This window comes from Dendrobates tinctorius, unplaced genomic scaffold (genome assembly GCF_039654945.1).
Source record: "Dendrobates tinctorius isolate UK_male_01 unplaced genomic scaffold, ASM3965494v1 ptg000057l, whole genome shotgun sequence".
Classification (NCBI taxonomy): Eukaryota; Metazoa; Chordata; class Amphibia; order Anura; family Dendrobatidae; genus Dendrobates; species Dendrobates tinctorius.
Genome location: NW_027361725.1, coordinates 25,239,582 through 25,256,038, shown reverse-complemented (window position 1 = coordinate 25,256,038; position 16,457 = coordinate 25,239,582). Strand labels below are relative to the sequence as shown.

The 16,457-nt window shown below is 44.0% G+C and overlaps 1 protein-coding gene across 1 annotated transcript in view; it reads right to left on the bottom strand.

Moving 5' to 3' along the window:
- The window catches only part of AKAP6 (A-kinase anchoring protein 6), a 476,852-nt gene that overhangs the window by 453,425 nt on the left and 6,970 nt on the right, over positions 1 to 16,457 (bottom strand). Inside the window, exon 2 of the mRNA XM_073577839.1 lies at positions 2,369 to 2,471. The gene's annotated coding sequence lies outside the window, so the exon portion shown is untranslated. The remainder of the gene's footprint in view (positions 1 to 2,368; positions 2,472 to 16,457) is intronic.

Below are 16,457 nucleotides of genomic sequence, written 5' to 3'. Positions count from 1 at the left end.
AGCCTGGTAATTTATGCATTTATTAAAAAATCTGGACAAGCAAAGATGTCAAGGAAAAAGCCAAAAAGACATAAAGGGGTTTTTAGATACATAAAATACCCATTATAAATATCTATGTTTAACTACTATTGTAATTTGCTTTATTATAAAATATATAAATGCACGATGCGTCCGCACTTTGTGAATAATGAATACATGAACTCCAATATTGCCTCAATCCTTAAAAGCAGAAGGTATTTAGTTAGCGGTTTTTGGTCCCAGCACAAAAGTCATCCAATAACTTCAAGGTATACCCACTTATCTACAATATATTGTGGTACACCTTGATGTAGTTGGTGTAGCGGCTTCTGGCGCCTCCACGAAGTTCCCCTCCTCCCACCATGAGGGGATGCCAGCTTACCCACTGCCCCGGCATGGTCCACAGATTGCTCCTGCTTCCTAGTCTGTGTGCACACAGCAGTTTCAGGCAGCACACCTAGTACTTGCGCTCCTCTGCTTTTAAAGGGGTATCGCGCTCACATGGTAAAATGCCCCCATTTGAGAGACATTTAGTTTAAGCAAACACCTGCTAGATATTTCCCAGTTAATAGGTATATTGTATAAAAGGCACCCTCCTCAATAGGGACATGCCTGAGCAACCCCTATAGTTTGTATCTGTAGTGTTGGTGTGTGCAACTGTACGTTGGCAGGTCCCCGGTCCCTAGTATTGTCTAAAGTTATTCCAGTATTCTGTTTCCCGTTAGTCCAGTATAGGTTGCTAGTATTCCTGTCACCGCTTCGGCAGCATCCTATTCCTGAAACTTCGTCTGCAGTACCTATACCCGAACCCTGGTCCCAGTGTGGCTAGTCCTGTGTTCGCTGTTCCTGGTCCTAGTGTGGCCAACTCTAGAACTGTTCCTGATACCTACGGGTCTGAGCAAGATCCTATCTCCTACATCCACGTTGTCCGTACAGTCTGTCATCCTCTAGGTTCCGGCTAGTCAGTGACCTCGGTCACGTCTCCCCGCATCAGCGAACCAACCCCTGGAATTGGCAGCTGCAGTACCACTGTGGTTCCAGGAGTGGTACCTGGCGGTTACCTGCAGCCCAGCCTGTTTCCACCATCAGGTGCTCTAGCGAACACCAGATAGACACTTGGCTACTCCCCTTCCTAGGCAGGCCAGGCCCTGTGGCACAGTGAGTCCACGAACCATGTGTGCCACCTGCTGGAAACAGTTGGATGGCTTTTGTAAGAAATAACGTTGGAACTGTATTGACTTTGTAATTTTTATTTTGGTTGTATAAAATGCATGGCATACAGACTTCAAGGATGGAGATATACAAGACTATACATATAAAAAACCATTTTTTTTCAGTATGAAAAACAGATTTTTCATATGCTTGTCTGAGCCCAGCCTAGGGATGTAAATGGAGTCTAAGCTCTTCTGTGCTTGGAATACATTAATTTTTATACTCTTTGTCTGTTTTATTAAGTAATGGTTTCCTGTAAGACACAGGATTGTACAACCTATTAAAATATCACAGACAGCCAACACTTATAGACACTCTGGAAAACCATAATGAACCATAAAGATTAAAAGTTATGTTTGCTTACAGATCTGAATACTAACAAGAACACATAAGCAATGATTGTGAACTGTAAAATGTCACATTTTGACACAAAAAAAAAATACGCAATTTTTATAGACCGTACAATACAGTTGGCAACCATGGTTAGGGACTGATAGTTTGTGTTTCTAGCTAATTATGAACTTTTAAAATACACTAATAGTAGTATAAACACTAATGTATTCCAAACACAGAAGAGCTTAGACCCTGTTAGCCTGCTCCATACACCCACTTTCGACTTACGCCGTACAAGTTAAGGGGTTAAAATAAGATATTACAGCCCTTAGGCTACACATTTGGTGTATAGCAGTTGTGTGTTGTACGTCTTATTCAAAATTAATTAAATATTTAATTGATCACTTGTTGTTCCAGTATATGGACTATTGTCTATCTAATGCGCCTTTTCGCCTCATATTTTAATATTTGAAAAACAGAGAAGGGTTACCACCACCTCCACCCGCACAATATGTAAAAGAAAAAGGCACTACAATACCATGTAGGGAAATGGTCACTATATAGAACGGGTCATGCACACTGATTATTAGTTAATATAGTTTATTACGTGAATCAACACAAAAATACTGTACATGGTAGAGAAAACACAATTAGGCTACGTTCCCGCGATGAGTTTTTGGTGCATTTTGACACTGCTTATTTTCACTGCATCAAAAACGCAGCATCTTATAGTTCCAGCAAAGTGGATGGGATTTATAGGAATCCCCTGCCCTCTGTGCTTCATTTTAAAGCAGCGTAAACTGACCTGTGGTGTGGGTTTCAAATCCTCAGCGTGTCAGTTTCTCTTGCAGTACCCTGAGTTTTCTGTGCGGAATTTCCCCATAGACTTGCGTTAGATGCTAAAAATTCTGCAGGTAAAAAATGCACAAGCATTTTTAGTGCATTTACTGTACAAGGTGGAAGCATATAAAATATGCATGTAATTCAGTACATGACTTTATGAATAAAGTTTTGTTAAAGCCAAATACCAGGCAGTATAAAAAACAAAGTAGCTTTATAGAAAGCATGACACACCAACAAGAGACAAAAAAAACGCAGCATCAAAGACGCGAAAAAACGCATGGAAAAAAATGCAATGACAAATGCAAGTAGCCTAAATGACCTAATAGATGCAAAAACTTCACCGCAGTTCACAGGGAAAATGTCACTGTGGTGAATTTGCCTCTGCACTATGAAACTTTCTCAAGCCCCCATTACACACTGCGATATCGCTAGCAATATCGCTGTAAAGTCACCGATTTTGTGACGTAGCAGCGATATTGCTAGCAATATCGCTACATGTGATACTTACCTCCGACCGGCTCCCCCGCTGGTTATCGCTGGTCGCGCGAGAAGATCCTGGATCATTTCTCGTCGTCAGCTTCCTGCGGCGCTTCCTGCTGTGACGACGAGCGACGCGTGAACGCGGGCGGGAGGACGTCAGGATCGCCGCGTCTGACAGGTAAGTAGCGACCCCCGACCCCTGCGATGTCTCTGGTGAGATCTGCCTGTGTGGCAGCTCACTAGCGACCACTTAGCGATGCACCAGCGATCCATATCGTTGTCGGGATCGCTGGTGCATCGCTATGTGTAACGGTACCCTCACAGTGCTAGCGGAAATCTCACCAAGGCCACTGCAGTTCAGCCCAGCTTGAAACACACAACCTCAGTGACCGAAGGAAACCTCGCTGACGTCACCACTGGTTACTGATGCTGCAAGCTGATTCATCAGTGGTTCTCAGCCTGGACGGTCACATCTTGGCACCGTCCAGGTTGAAAGCTATTAAATTAAAGGATTACGGCGTGGGACATAAAGATGGGCAGGTGAGGGATATTATTGATTTTATTATTTTTGTTTTATTTCAGGGGAGGAGGGATTCATTGGAATTAGGCATTAGGTGAGTATAATTGTATTATTTTTAAATAAAAAAACGAAGTGTTTTGTTTTTAGTTAAAAAAAAAAGACTTTATTCTTGCTGTGTCTTTAATTACCATATAACTATAGGATTAGTAAGGTGTCTTATAGATGCATCTACATTACTAATCCATGGGCTTGATGTCACCATTGTATTGTCTGGTGACATCAATCCCACAAATATGAACCTCACTTGTCAACGCTACAGGGCTAGTGGGAAGAGCCTGGCAAAGTGCCAGAATTGGCGCATCTAATAGATGTACCTTTTCTGAGCTGCTGCAAGCTGCTATTTTTAGGCAATATCTATGCATCCTTACCAGCCTGAGAATACCCCATGCTGCGTTTTAAAATTTATTTAAATAATTAAAAACAAACAGCGTGGGGACCCCTCTATTCTTGATAACCAGCCTTGCCAACGATGACAGCTGATGGTTGCAATCCCCAGCTATGAGTCATTCCTGGCTGGTTATCAAAAATACAGGGGGACCCGCACCATTTTTTTCAAATTATTTATTTACAGCGCAGTAGCCAGCTGATGAATACTCCCATCAACCACCCCTGATCTCACTGTTGATAACGGCAGCAGGCACCAGCTGATAGGATCAGTAGTCCTATCAGCCGACACCAGTTAACGGAAGTAAACATCATACCTCCGATCACAGCGTCGGAACCACGTCTGTCTGACCGGCAGTGATGATTTTACCGTCGATCAGAAGTGGTGTTTGCCGCGCTGTCATGCATATGACAGCGCAACATCGCACGGTGTTCTTGGGGCCGAACCCGAACAGTAACACGGACTTCCTGGTAAAATCCATGTTCGGTGCCCGTGCCCGAACAATAGGTGTTCAGTATGCATGCCAAACGTTACTGTTCGGGTTCGCCCATCTTTAGAGATTACATGTTGGGAGACATCGGGAGATTAGTTTGGAGATATACAGAGGAGACAGATTATGAACACATTTGTAGGTTAGGGTTAGCAGTTTGAACTTGATACTGTCAGGAGCCCGTGACTGACATGTCACGGTGCGGACACGGGTACTGCGCAAAGCAGAGCGGGTTGGGTAGGCGGTATCATGGGCGAAGCAATCAAGTCACCCGGGTCCGTGCACGTCCTGTGTCAAGCAGGGGATGGCAGCATAGCGGTACACGGGGAAACCAGAGCAGCCCGACCACTGACTAACAGGACCTGCGGCACGTGACCATAGAAGGCGGGGCCAAACACGGAGACCCTGCTAGCTGGGGTAAGGAGAAACACACGGAAAAACAATGGAGCCTATAACCCATAACAAAGAGTCTGCATAATTTCTTTAAATATGAAACTATTTTTAATTGTACACATACAAAAAGACAGACTACAATTATTTAATTCATGTGATAAACAAGAACAGAGATCAGATGGTGTAGATCAAGGTGCACCGGTTAATAACAAAGCGTACTGTTACATTATCCAACAGCGTGGGCAAAGGACCACCACCATAAGTTACATGTCCATCATGATAAATTCACATAATAGTAGAGCACAACTGAAATGTCATGTATAATGTCAGTGCCACCTTAAACATAACACATGGGGGGCCAACACTGTACTTTATCCCCAACAAAATAGTTCCATCTTGTAACTCATGACAAAGTGTCACCACCCATCAAGTATTATCATTGCAAAACTGCCCACAGGGTAGGGAACATAAAGGGGATAAAAGAAGTCTGATAATCAATTACCCATGCTGGAGTCCATGAACAGGTACGCGCCCCTGGCGTAAGGAGCGCCGACAAGCACAAAGACAGAAGAGTAATCAGACAAAAGCATGGGTCAGAGAACCGGGAGAGCCAATACCAATACCAAAGGGATAGACAGAAAGATAACGAGGGAACAAGCCAGAGTCAATACCGAGAGAGTCACAGACAGTACCAAGACACAGGAAAATAGCAACGTGAGGGACAGGCCGAGTCAAAAACGGGATACACACTCAGAAATGCAGGCACAAGGCACAGGCACACAAACGCACAGGGGTCACTTAACTCAGCCGAGGGCAAAAATATAACTGACAGGGTTGCAAGGCTAAAGCGGCTACAAAAAGCCCTGCCCAGTTCAAAGAGAGGCCACATCCACTAACCCCCAAGTTTCCTGCTCAGATCCTAACTATAGAGTCATGACAGATACTTTGGGGAATGTCGAGTCAATGAAGAGATTTGCAGAAGGTAAAAGCAGAGGAGTAGTGAGGAGAGAGGTGGCTTAGTCGGACAGCAGAGTCAATGAGTAATGACGGACTGGAGGGGTGCAGGAATGCTAGCAGGTAGACCACAGAAGAGGCTATTGCAGTAGTCGAGGGGGAAGATGATGGCTTGCACTAACATTTTAGTAGATTGAAGGTTGAAGAAACGACGGATTGTAGAAATATTTTTGAGTTGGAGCTGGCAGGTGGTAGTAAGCGCTTGGATGTGCAGTTTGAAGGACAGGGCAGAGTCAAGGGTTTCTTCAAGGCAGTGGACTTCTGGTACTGCTGAGAGTGTGGTCTCTTTAACTGTGATAGATTGGGTGATGGGATTAGATGAGATGGAGGAATAAGTTCAGTTTTGTCCACATTGAACTTAGGAAGCGTGATGAGAAGGAGGATGATATGGGTTATAGACACTCTGAGATTCTGAACAGCAGAGAGGTGATGTCTGGGCCAGAGGGGTAGATCTGAGTGTCGTCAGCATATAGGTGATACTGAAAGTCATGGAACTTTGAGTTAACCCAGGTCAAATGTATAGATTGAGAAGAGTAGAGGTCCCAGGACAGAGCCTTGAGGAGCACCAATAGAGAGATGGCTTGATAAGTAGGTAGTGTGGGAGCTAAATGTGCAGTTAGGAAGGTATAAGGAGAGCCAGAAGAGGGCAAGGTCTTTGATGCCAAGGAAAAAGAGTATCTGTAGTTGAAGGGAGTGATTGATTGGGTCAAAGGAAGAGGACAGGTCTAGAGGGAGGAGTATAAAGAATTGTCTATTAGCTTTGGCAGTAAGTTTTTAGTATTTTTAGTCAAGGCAGTTTCAGTGGGGTGGTGGGGATGGAAGCCAGATTGTAGGTTTTCAAAGCGTGAGTTAGATGTGAGGATGGGGGACGGTTCAGCATGGACATGATATTCGAGGACTTTGGAGGCCAACGGTACCAGCGATATGGGACGATAGAGGTAGGGTCGAGAGATGGTTTCTTCAAGGTAGGGGTGATTGTGACATGTTTGAAAGCAGGAGGGAATGTACCAAAAGTTAATGATGGGTTGAAGAGATGGCTTAGGGCAGAGATAAGCATGGTAGTGAGGTTGAGGGGTGAAGTGGGATTTTGAGAGGAGATGAGAAAACCCAGTGATGGTGGGGAGGAAGATTATGGGGAAGGGGCTATACAACAATAGATGACAAAATAGATTAGCAAATATTACCAAAGTGATTGATAAACAAGGAGGGATGCCAAAGGAGAACAATGAGGTATGAAGTAGTGACATGTATTATATTATGAATGTGACTGTCTCAGGGGTCGCAATCATGACTATACACGAGTCGCTACTTCATTGCCCCTTATTCTCCTTGGGCATCCCTCTTTGTTTTTTTAATATCCATTTTGGTAATATTAATTTTAAATATTTATTCATTCATTGTTATATTATTTATTTGTTACCATATCTGGGATATTTGCTATCTTAGCCCTTTATACATTGCACAGACTGTTTTTGCACTTTGCCATTTTACACATTATGTGATGTTATATACTTTCTATGGTGATTTGCCATGTTTTATGATGATATAGGGAGTGTTTTTGACCCAGACTCCGATCATGGTGTATTGGGGGGTACTCTATTTAGGTTTGTGCTGTTGTGTACTTTCTACATTTTTTTAATGGTGTTTTTTTTCCTCCAAATGGATTATATGTGTTGATTCACTTTATAAACTAGGTTGGCTAAGATTCAGTGTGCATGACCCGTTCTGTATAGCTACCTTTTTTTTTCCTGTGTTGCTATATCTTAATATTCCTGCACTCTTGCATTCATTCCCATTTTACTCCTGCGGCCTCTCATTTCCGCCTGTCACAAGCATGAAATCTGTACACACTTATAAATAGAGTATAGTTTTCTGGCCTCAGGCAGTGCAGAAAATCTGGCAGCAATTAATGTCCCGAAGGTCACTGAACTATATCCTGCCGCCTTTCCTCTCAGAAGGGATAACCTAAACTATGTGGGTGGGGGGTCCAAATTAACTCTTTCATAGACATTTTTCAACAGCATAGATGAGGACAAGACGTGTAAAAACAGTAGCAGACCTTTCTTTAGAGAGAATCTGCTCCTAAAATGATGCATACACACAGAGCCGGGACAGCGCTTAGGCAGAAGAAGGCCCCTCCTATGGTGCTACCTCATGTCTCCCTGGGGGTCGCTAAAAAAAATTAATTTATTACTAGCGGCGCTTGTGGGTTGTGGCCCCCTACACCTTCCTCTGGCATTTACCGTAGCATAGTGACAGCCGGGGCAGAGGCACACAGGTGAGTAGTATCAGTGAATCACTAACAGCGCTCACCAATCTGACTGTGCCCTGGCCGTCGTTCCCTGCATTCAATTGTGTAAGCATCTTTAAGATACTAATACCATTGACGATGTGACCACTGCCACTGTTGGGGCAGAGGAGTATGGATCAGCTTCCTGCCCCGATGTCCTGCAAGTGTGATAAGGTCATGTCATTAAAGCGCCACAGAGAAGGAGAAAATAACAGAACAGGCCAGCATCCTAAGGAACCAAAAATTAAAGTCCCTTCTATTCTAGACGGAGCTAGGGGTGCACATAGAGGAAGGGGTAGTGTGAAGGTTCAGTATGTGGGGGACAGTATGAAGAAGGGGGGAAAAGTGTGAGGGCACAGCCTGGAGAGGGCAGCATGGTGGGCTGTGTCAGGAGGAGACACAGTTTGGACAAGGAAGTATGGGATGGGGTGGTATGAGGACATAGTAAAAGTGTCATGATCCAGTGTTGGATCTGGCGGTATTAAATGCATTAAGTGAACTTTTTTTCCTTTGGTTCCAAAGTGTGTCGTGATTGCCCCCGGTGGCCATTAGAATTATCACGTGGTGTCGTTCATTCTAAGTTGCCCGGTGGTGGGGAATGGTATCGCACCTTAGGTTTAGGTTAATGTTCACTTAATTATGGATCAGGTGTGACACCCTATAAAGGTGTGCTCAGGGTGCTCACTCACTGCCTGTGATATTGTGAGATTGCTTTCACTTTGAGTGGGAGAGCCTGGAGGAAGGATGGAGCTGGTGAGGAGTCCTGCGCAGATTAGCCAGGGGGGACATGTTTCAGCTATGGTGTCTGGACGAAGGGCTGGCATGGCATGGTGGAGTCGCAGTGATGGTGTCAGCGGGAAGTGTCTGCATGGGCTGGTGGAGTGGTGACTATGGAGAGTGGCACTCACCATGTGGGACTTGGCCGCTGAGCTGGACTCAAGCATGCTCGACTTCGTGTCAGAAGCTGAACTCTTCCTTGGGACTCTGGTTCTAAGCAGCTGCAACTGGTGGTGGACTCTGCTCCAAGGCTGCACTAAGGTGAAGGATCCTGTTATGGTGATGGATCCGGGTGGAGGAGAAGACGCACGCAGGTGGTGGGCTCTGTTGCTAGGAGCGCACGCAACAGAGCAAAGCTAAGTGGTGTTTCCCCTATATTGTCTCTTTCCTCATGTGTGTTATTAGTGCAGTGGTGGGATTAGTCTCCGCACCGACCCATTCCCTAGTGAGGGTTTAGGCTCAGGGCGAGCAAGGGCGTTAAGGTACGCGTGCGGCGACAGGTGCGGAGCCTGTTTAGGGAATGTGAGGAGTGTAGGGACACTGGCTCAGGGGAGTGCAGGAGGTCTCCATTTCCCCATTCCCTATCGCAGGGCCCACCATTGTTAAAGTTTCCCAGGTTCCCCCTTTATTATTTGATTATTGTACAGTGGGGAAAAAAAGTATTTAGTCAGTCAGCAATAGTGCAAGTTCCACCACGTAAAAAGATGAGAGGCGTCTGTAATTTACATCATAGGTAGACCTCAACTATGGGAGACAAACTGAGAAAAAAAAATCCAGAAAATCACATTGTCTGTTTTTTTTTTTCATTTTATTTGCATATTATGGTGGAAAATAAGTATTTGGTCAGAAACAAGCAATCAAGATTTCTGGCTCTCACAGACCTGTAACTTCTTCTTTAAGAGTCTCCTCTTTCCTCCACTCATTACCTGTAGTAATGGCACCTGTTTAAACTTGTTATCAGTATAAAAAGACACCTGTGCACACCCTCAAACAGTCTGACTCCAAACTCCACTATGGTGAAGACCAAAGAGCTGTCAAAGGACACCAGAAACAAAATTGTAGCCCTGCACCAGGCTGGGAAGACTGAATCTGCAATAGCCAACCAGCTTGGAGTGAAGAAATCAACTGTGGGAGCAATAATTAGAAAATGGAAGACATACAAGACCACTGATAATCTCCCTCGATCTGGTGCTCCACGCAAAATCCCACCCCGTGGGGTCAGAATGATCACAAGAATGGTGAGCAAAAATCCCAGAACCACGCGGGGGGACCTAGTGAATGAACTGCAGAGAGCTGGGACCAATGTAACAAGGCCTACCATAAGTAACACACTACGCCACCATGGACTCAGATCCTGCAGTGCCAGACGTGTCCCACTGCTTAAGCCGGTACATGTCCGGGCCCGTCTGAAGTTTGCTAGAGAGCATTTGGATGATCCAGAGGAGTTTTGGGAGAATGTCCTATGGTCTGATGAAACCAAACTGGAACTGTTTGGTAGAAACACAACTTGTCGTGTTTGGAGGAAAAAGAATACTGAGTTGCATCCATCAAACACCATACCTACTGTAAAGCATGGTGGTGGAAACATCATGCTTTGGGGCTGTTTCTCTGCAAAGGGGCCAGGACGACTGATCCAGGTACATGAAAGAATGAATGGGGCCATGTATCGTGAGATTTTGAGTGCAAACCTCCTTCCATCAGCAAGGGCATTGAAGATGAAACGTGGCTGGGTCTTTCAACATGACAATGATCCAAAGCACACCGCCAGGGCAACGAAGGAGTGGCTTCGTAAGAAGCATTTCAAGGTCCTGGAGTGGCCTAGCCAGTCTCCAGATCTCAACCCTATAGAAAACCTTTGGAGGGAGTTGAAAGTCCGTGTTGCCAAGCGAAAAGCCAAAAACATCACTGCTCTAGAGGAGATCTGCATGGAGGAATGGGCCAACATACCAACAACAGTGTGTGGCAACCTTGTGAAGACTTACAGAAAACGTTTGACCTCTGTCATTGCCAACAAAGGATATATCACAAAGTATTGAGATGAAATTTTGTTTCTGACCAAATACTTATTTTCCACCATAATATGCAAATAAAATGAAAAAAAAAACAGACAATGTGATTTTCTGGATTTTTTTTTCTCAGTTTGTCTCCCATAGTTGAGGTCTACCTATGATGTAAATTACAGACGCCTCTCATCTTTTTAAGTGGTGGAACTTGCACTATTGCTGACTGACTAAATACTTTTTTTCCCCACTGTATGTATAACGTGTAATACCTAAATTCGCCAGGTGGAGGCGGCGTATCCACCTGCACGTTTTATTATTTAAATACGCCCCACTGGAGGCGGTGTATCCAGGGTCACGTGTGTTATGGGTCCGCCTTGCGGAAACATCTGCGTCCTGACACACGTGATCATGACAAAAAGGAGCAAAAGTGATAAGTGCTCTAAGGAGATGAAAATTCAAATGACTTTTATGGTAGATGAAAGAAGGGATGTATATAGAGGAAGGGGTAATGGTAGAGCTAATAAGGTTAGACATTGTGGCAGTTTTAGCTATTACGGGCAGACAATGTAGCAATTATAGCTATTAAGAGCATAATAAAACTAGGAGGAAAAAGACTGTGCAATAGGACTTTAACCAAGGGAGATGTGGGTGTTTAAGGTTATACTAACCTGAATTAGTTGTGTATACACAACATTTTAATCACTTAAAAATCCAGCTGTAGGTCCAAGGGGTTATCAGGCCGGGAAAACACAAATAAGAAGGATTTGCTCATAATCTGAGCTGCTTGTATCCCATATAATAAATACAAATCCAGACCGAAAGTACATGCGTTTTTTCTTTATTCAGTCAACTCGTTTTGAAGTACTACAGACATCTTCATAAGGACAAGAAAAACTTGGATGCTTTTCTTTCCTGATGAAGAAGTCTGTAGTACTTCGAAACACGTTGACTGAATAAAGAAGAACCGCGTGTACTTTCGGTCTGGATTTGTATTTATTATATGGGATACCAGTAGAGCAGATTATGAGCAAATCCTTCTTATCTAAGCTGCTAAAAGCAGGCAGTGCAGCAGTTATAGCTAATAAGGGAAGACAGTGTGGCGGTTATTGTTCATAAGGGCGATCAGTGTGGAGGCAATGTACCATGAGAGGGACTGTGTGTAGGACATATTATGTACAGAGAGCACAGTGAGGGGCAATTATTTATACGGGGCAAAGCATGGGCAGCTATCTTTATTCATGAGCATTATAATAACGCTGTTATTTTTAAGAGCATTGTGTCAGACCTCATTCACACATCCATATGATAAAAACAGTGGCAGTGTCAGCAGTGTTTTTTCCATCAGTGTGTGATCAGTGGAGCATCAGTGTGTCATCCGTTTTTATCATCAGTGTGGTAATCAGTGTTTTTCTGGTGAATAAAGAAAGAAATGACAAAGCTGTTCCAATACTTTACAATGTTAAACACGAAAGGCATCTGAACGCGATGTACGTGTTTTTCATGGACCCATAGACTTGTGTTGGCACTTGTCATCTGTGCTTCTGGGAAAAAACTGACATATCCCTGTGTATTTCACACGGACACACGGTCAGTGTAAAAACATGGATGTGTGCATTATAAGTTATAATGAGTACATGTGGTACCCATGAAAAAAGCAGTTACCACTCGTACTAGAAACACAGACATGTTAAAGGTGTTGTCCGGGATTTTCACATAATCTCAGTACATATCTGGGCTGCAGAATTATGACAATAAGTAATTTATTTTCTGTCACTAGTTTTCACGGTTTTCTAGATATTCTGAACAGAATGTCCAAGGGGGGGTGTTATGGCATTGAAATGAGAACTAGTCGTAACCTCCTACTCTACTCCAAACATGCCCTCTATAGCAACAACCCCACCCTCCATAGCTACAGGCCCTCCCCGTCCACATGAAGCAGCCCTCATCACACAGTAACGAATTCTTCCCCTCCAGCAGCCTCAGTGCAGAGAGAAGAGAGCTGCTCCTCCCCCAGACGCACACTGACCAGTGATCTATGGAAAGTGAATCTAGTGAGGAGCAGGGAAAATCGTCCTGTATTCTTGGCCACTCCATGATTACAATGCATAACTCATTATCAGTAATTCCTTCCCTCACTGTCCCAGGCTGCAGGCAGCAGTGAGAACAGACTGTGTGATGGTCAGTGATGGGGGTCTGCAGCGTCTAATCTGCACAGGGGATGGCAGTCACTAATGTAATCTGTTCTGTGACAAAGCCTCTGCTGTGTGAATGAGACAGCTCTGTGTCACTGATGTCTTCACACAGCAGCAGATTTGGTGCAGTGTATGTGTGAGCACTGTGTCTCTAATGACTCAAATACTGATGGGAGCAGCCTGTCCAATCAGCAGCTGTAACAGTGTGAAGTCTTGGGGGGTGTACAGTTGTGGCCAAAAGTATTGACACCCCTGCAATTCTGTCAGATAATACTCAGTTTCTTCCTGAAAATGATTGTAAACACAAATTCTTTGTTATTATTATCTTCATTTAATTTGTCTTAAATGAAAAAACACAAGAAGAATTGTCCTAAAGCCAAATTGGATATAATTCCACACCAAACATAAAAAAGAGGGTGGACAAAAGTATTGGCACTGTTCGAAAAATCATGTGAAAAATCATGTGATGCTTCTCTAATTTGTGTAATTAACAGCACCTGTAACTTACCTGTGGCACCTAACAGGTGTTGGCAATAACTAAATCACACTTGCAGCCAGTTGACATGGATTAAAGTTGACTCAACCTCTGTCCTGTGTCCTTGTGTGTACCACATTGAGCATGGAGAAAAGAAAGAAGACCAAAGAACTGTCTGAGGACTTGAGAAACCAAATTGTGAGGAAGCATGAGCAATCTCAAGGGTACAAGTCCATCTCCAAAGACCTGAATGTTCCTGTGTCTACCGTGCGCAGTGTCATCAAGAAGTTTAAAGCCCATGGCACTGTGGCTAACCTCCCTAGATGTGGGCGGAAAAGAAAAATTAACAAGAGATTTCAACGCAAGATTGTGCGGATGTTGGATAAAGAACCTCGAATAACATCCAAACAAGGTCAAGCTGCCCTGCAGTCCGAGGGTACAACAGTGTCAACCCGTACTATCCGTCGGCATCTGACTGAAAAGGGACTGTATGGTAGGAGACCCAGGAAGACCCCACTTCTTACCCCGAGACATAAAAAAGCCAGGCTGGAATTTGCCAAAACTTACCTGAAAAAGCCTAAAACGTTTTGGAAGAATATTCTTTGGTCAGATGAGACAAAAGTAGAGCTTTTTGGGCAAAGGCATCAACATAGAGTTTACAGGAGAAAAAAAGAGGCATTCAAAGAAAAAAACACGGTCCCTACAGTCAAACATGGCGGAGGTTCCCTGATGTTTTGTGGTTGCTTTGCTGCCTCTGGCACTGGACTGCTTGACCGTGTGCATGGCATTATGAAGTCTGAAGACTACCAACAAATTTTGCAGCATAATGTAGGGCCCAGTGTGAGAAAGCTGGGTCTCCCTCAGAGGTCATGGTTCTTCCAGCAGGACAATGACCCAAAACACACTTCAAAAAGCACTAGAAAATGGTTTGAGAGAAAGCACTGGAGACTTCTAAGGTGGCCAGCAATGAGTCTAGACCTGAATCCCATAGAACACCTGTGGAGAGATCTAAAAATGGCAGTTTGGAGAAGGCACCCTTCAAATATCAGGGGCCTAGAGCAGTTTGCCAAAGAAGAATGGTCTAAAATTCCATCAGGCATTGTAAGAAACTCATTGATGGTTACCAGAAGCGGTTAGTCGCAGTTATTTTGGCTAAAGGTTGTGCAACCAAGTATTAGGCTGAGGGTGCCAATACTTTTGTCTGGCCCATTTTTGGAGTTTTGTGTGAAATGATCAATGTTTTGCTTTTTGCTTCATTCTCTTTTGTGTTTTTTCATTTAAAACAAATTAAATGAAGATAATAATACCAAAGAATTTGTGATTGCAATCATTTTCAGGAATAAACTGAGTATTTTCTGACAGAAATGCAGGGGTGTTGATACTTTTGGCCACAAAATGTATGTATGTATTGTGCTGCTTTCACAAATACAGGATCACTGCTGTGTTCTTTCCAATGCTGGAATAATGATAAAGATGAGTGCTGGTGCAGTTTACTGCCAGCCAATGAGTGGGCAGTGGGTGGTGCTGGTCACTGGAGCTTGCTGGGAGTTTGGTGGAGCTTCGCACATACACTGCACCAAATCTGCTGCTGTGTGAAGACATCAGTGACACGGAGCTGTCTCATTCGCATAGCAGAGGCTTTGTCACACAACAGATTACATCAGTGACTGCCATCCCCTGTGCAGATTAGAAGCTGCAGATCCCCATCACTGGCCATCACACAGTCTGTGCTCACTGCTACCAGCAGCCTGGGACAGTGAGGGAAGGAATTACTGATAATGAGTTATGCATTGTAATCATGGAGTGGCCCAGAATACAGGACGATTTTCCCTCCTCACTAGGTTCACTTTCCATAGATAACTGTTCAGTGTGTGTCTGGGGGAGGAGCAGCTCTCTGCTCTCTGCACTGAGGCTGCTGGAGGGGAAGAATTTGTTACTGTGTGATGAGGGCTGCTTCATGTGGACGGGGAGGGCCTGCAGCTATGGAGGGTGGGGTTGTTGCTATATAGGGCATGTTTGGAGTAGAGTAGGAGGTTACGACTAGTTCTCATTTCAATGCCATAACACCCCCTCCCTTGGACATTCTGTTCAGAATATCTAGAAAACCTTGCAAACTAGTGACAGAAAGTAAATTACTTATTGTCATAATTCTGCAGCCCAGATACAGTTGTGGCCAAAAGTATCGACACCCCTGCAATTCTGTCAGAAAATACTCAGTTTATTCCAGTTTATTGCAATCACAAATTCTTTGGTATTATTATCTTCATTTAATTTGTTTTAAATGAAAAAACACAAAAGAGAATGAAGCAAAAAGCAAAACATTGATCATTTCACACAAAACTCCAAAAATGGGCCAGACAAAAGTATTGGCACCCTCAGCCTAATACTTGGTTGCACAACCTTTAGCCAAAATAACTGCGACTAACCGCTTCTGGTAACCATCAATGCGTTTCTTACAATGCTCTGATGGAATTTTAGGCCATTCTTCTTTGGCAAACTGCTCTAGGCCCCTGATATTTGAAGGGTGCCTTCTCCAAACTGCCATTTTTAGATCTCTCCACAGGTGTTCTATGGGATTCAGGTCTAGACTCATTGCTGGCCACCTTAGAAGTCTCCAGTGCTTTCTCTCAAACCATTTTCTAGTGCTTTTTGAAGTGTGTTTTGGGTCATTGTCCTGCTGGAAGAACCATGACCTCTGAGGGAGACCCAGCTTTCTCACACTGGGCCCTACATTATGCTGCAAAATTTGTTGGTAGTCTTCAGACTTCATAATGCCATGCACACGGTCAAGCAGTCCAGTGCCAGATGCAGCAAAGCAACCACAAAACATCAGGGAACCTCCGCCATGTTTGACTGTAGGGACCGTGTTTTTTTCTTTGAATGCCTCTTTTTTTCTCCTGTAAACTCTATGTTGATGCCTTTGCCCAAAAAGCTCTACTTTTGTCTCATCTGACCAGAGAACATTCTTCCAA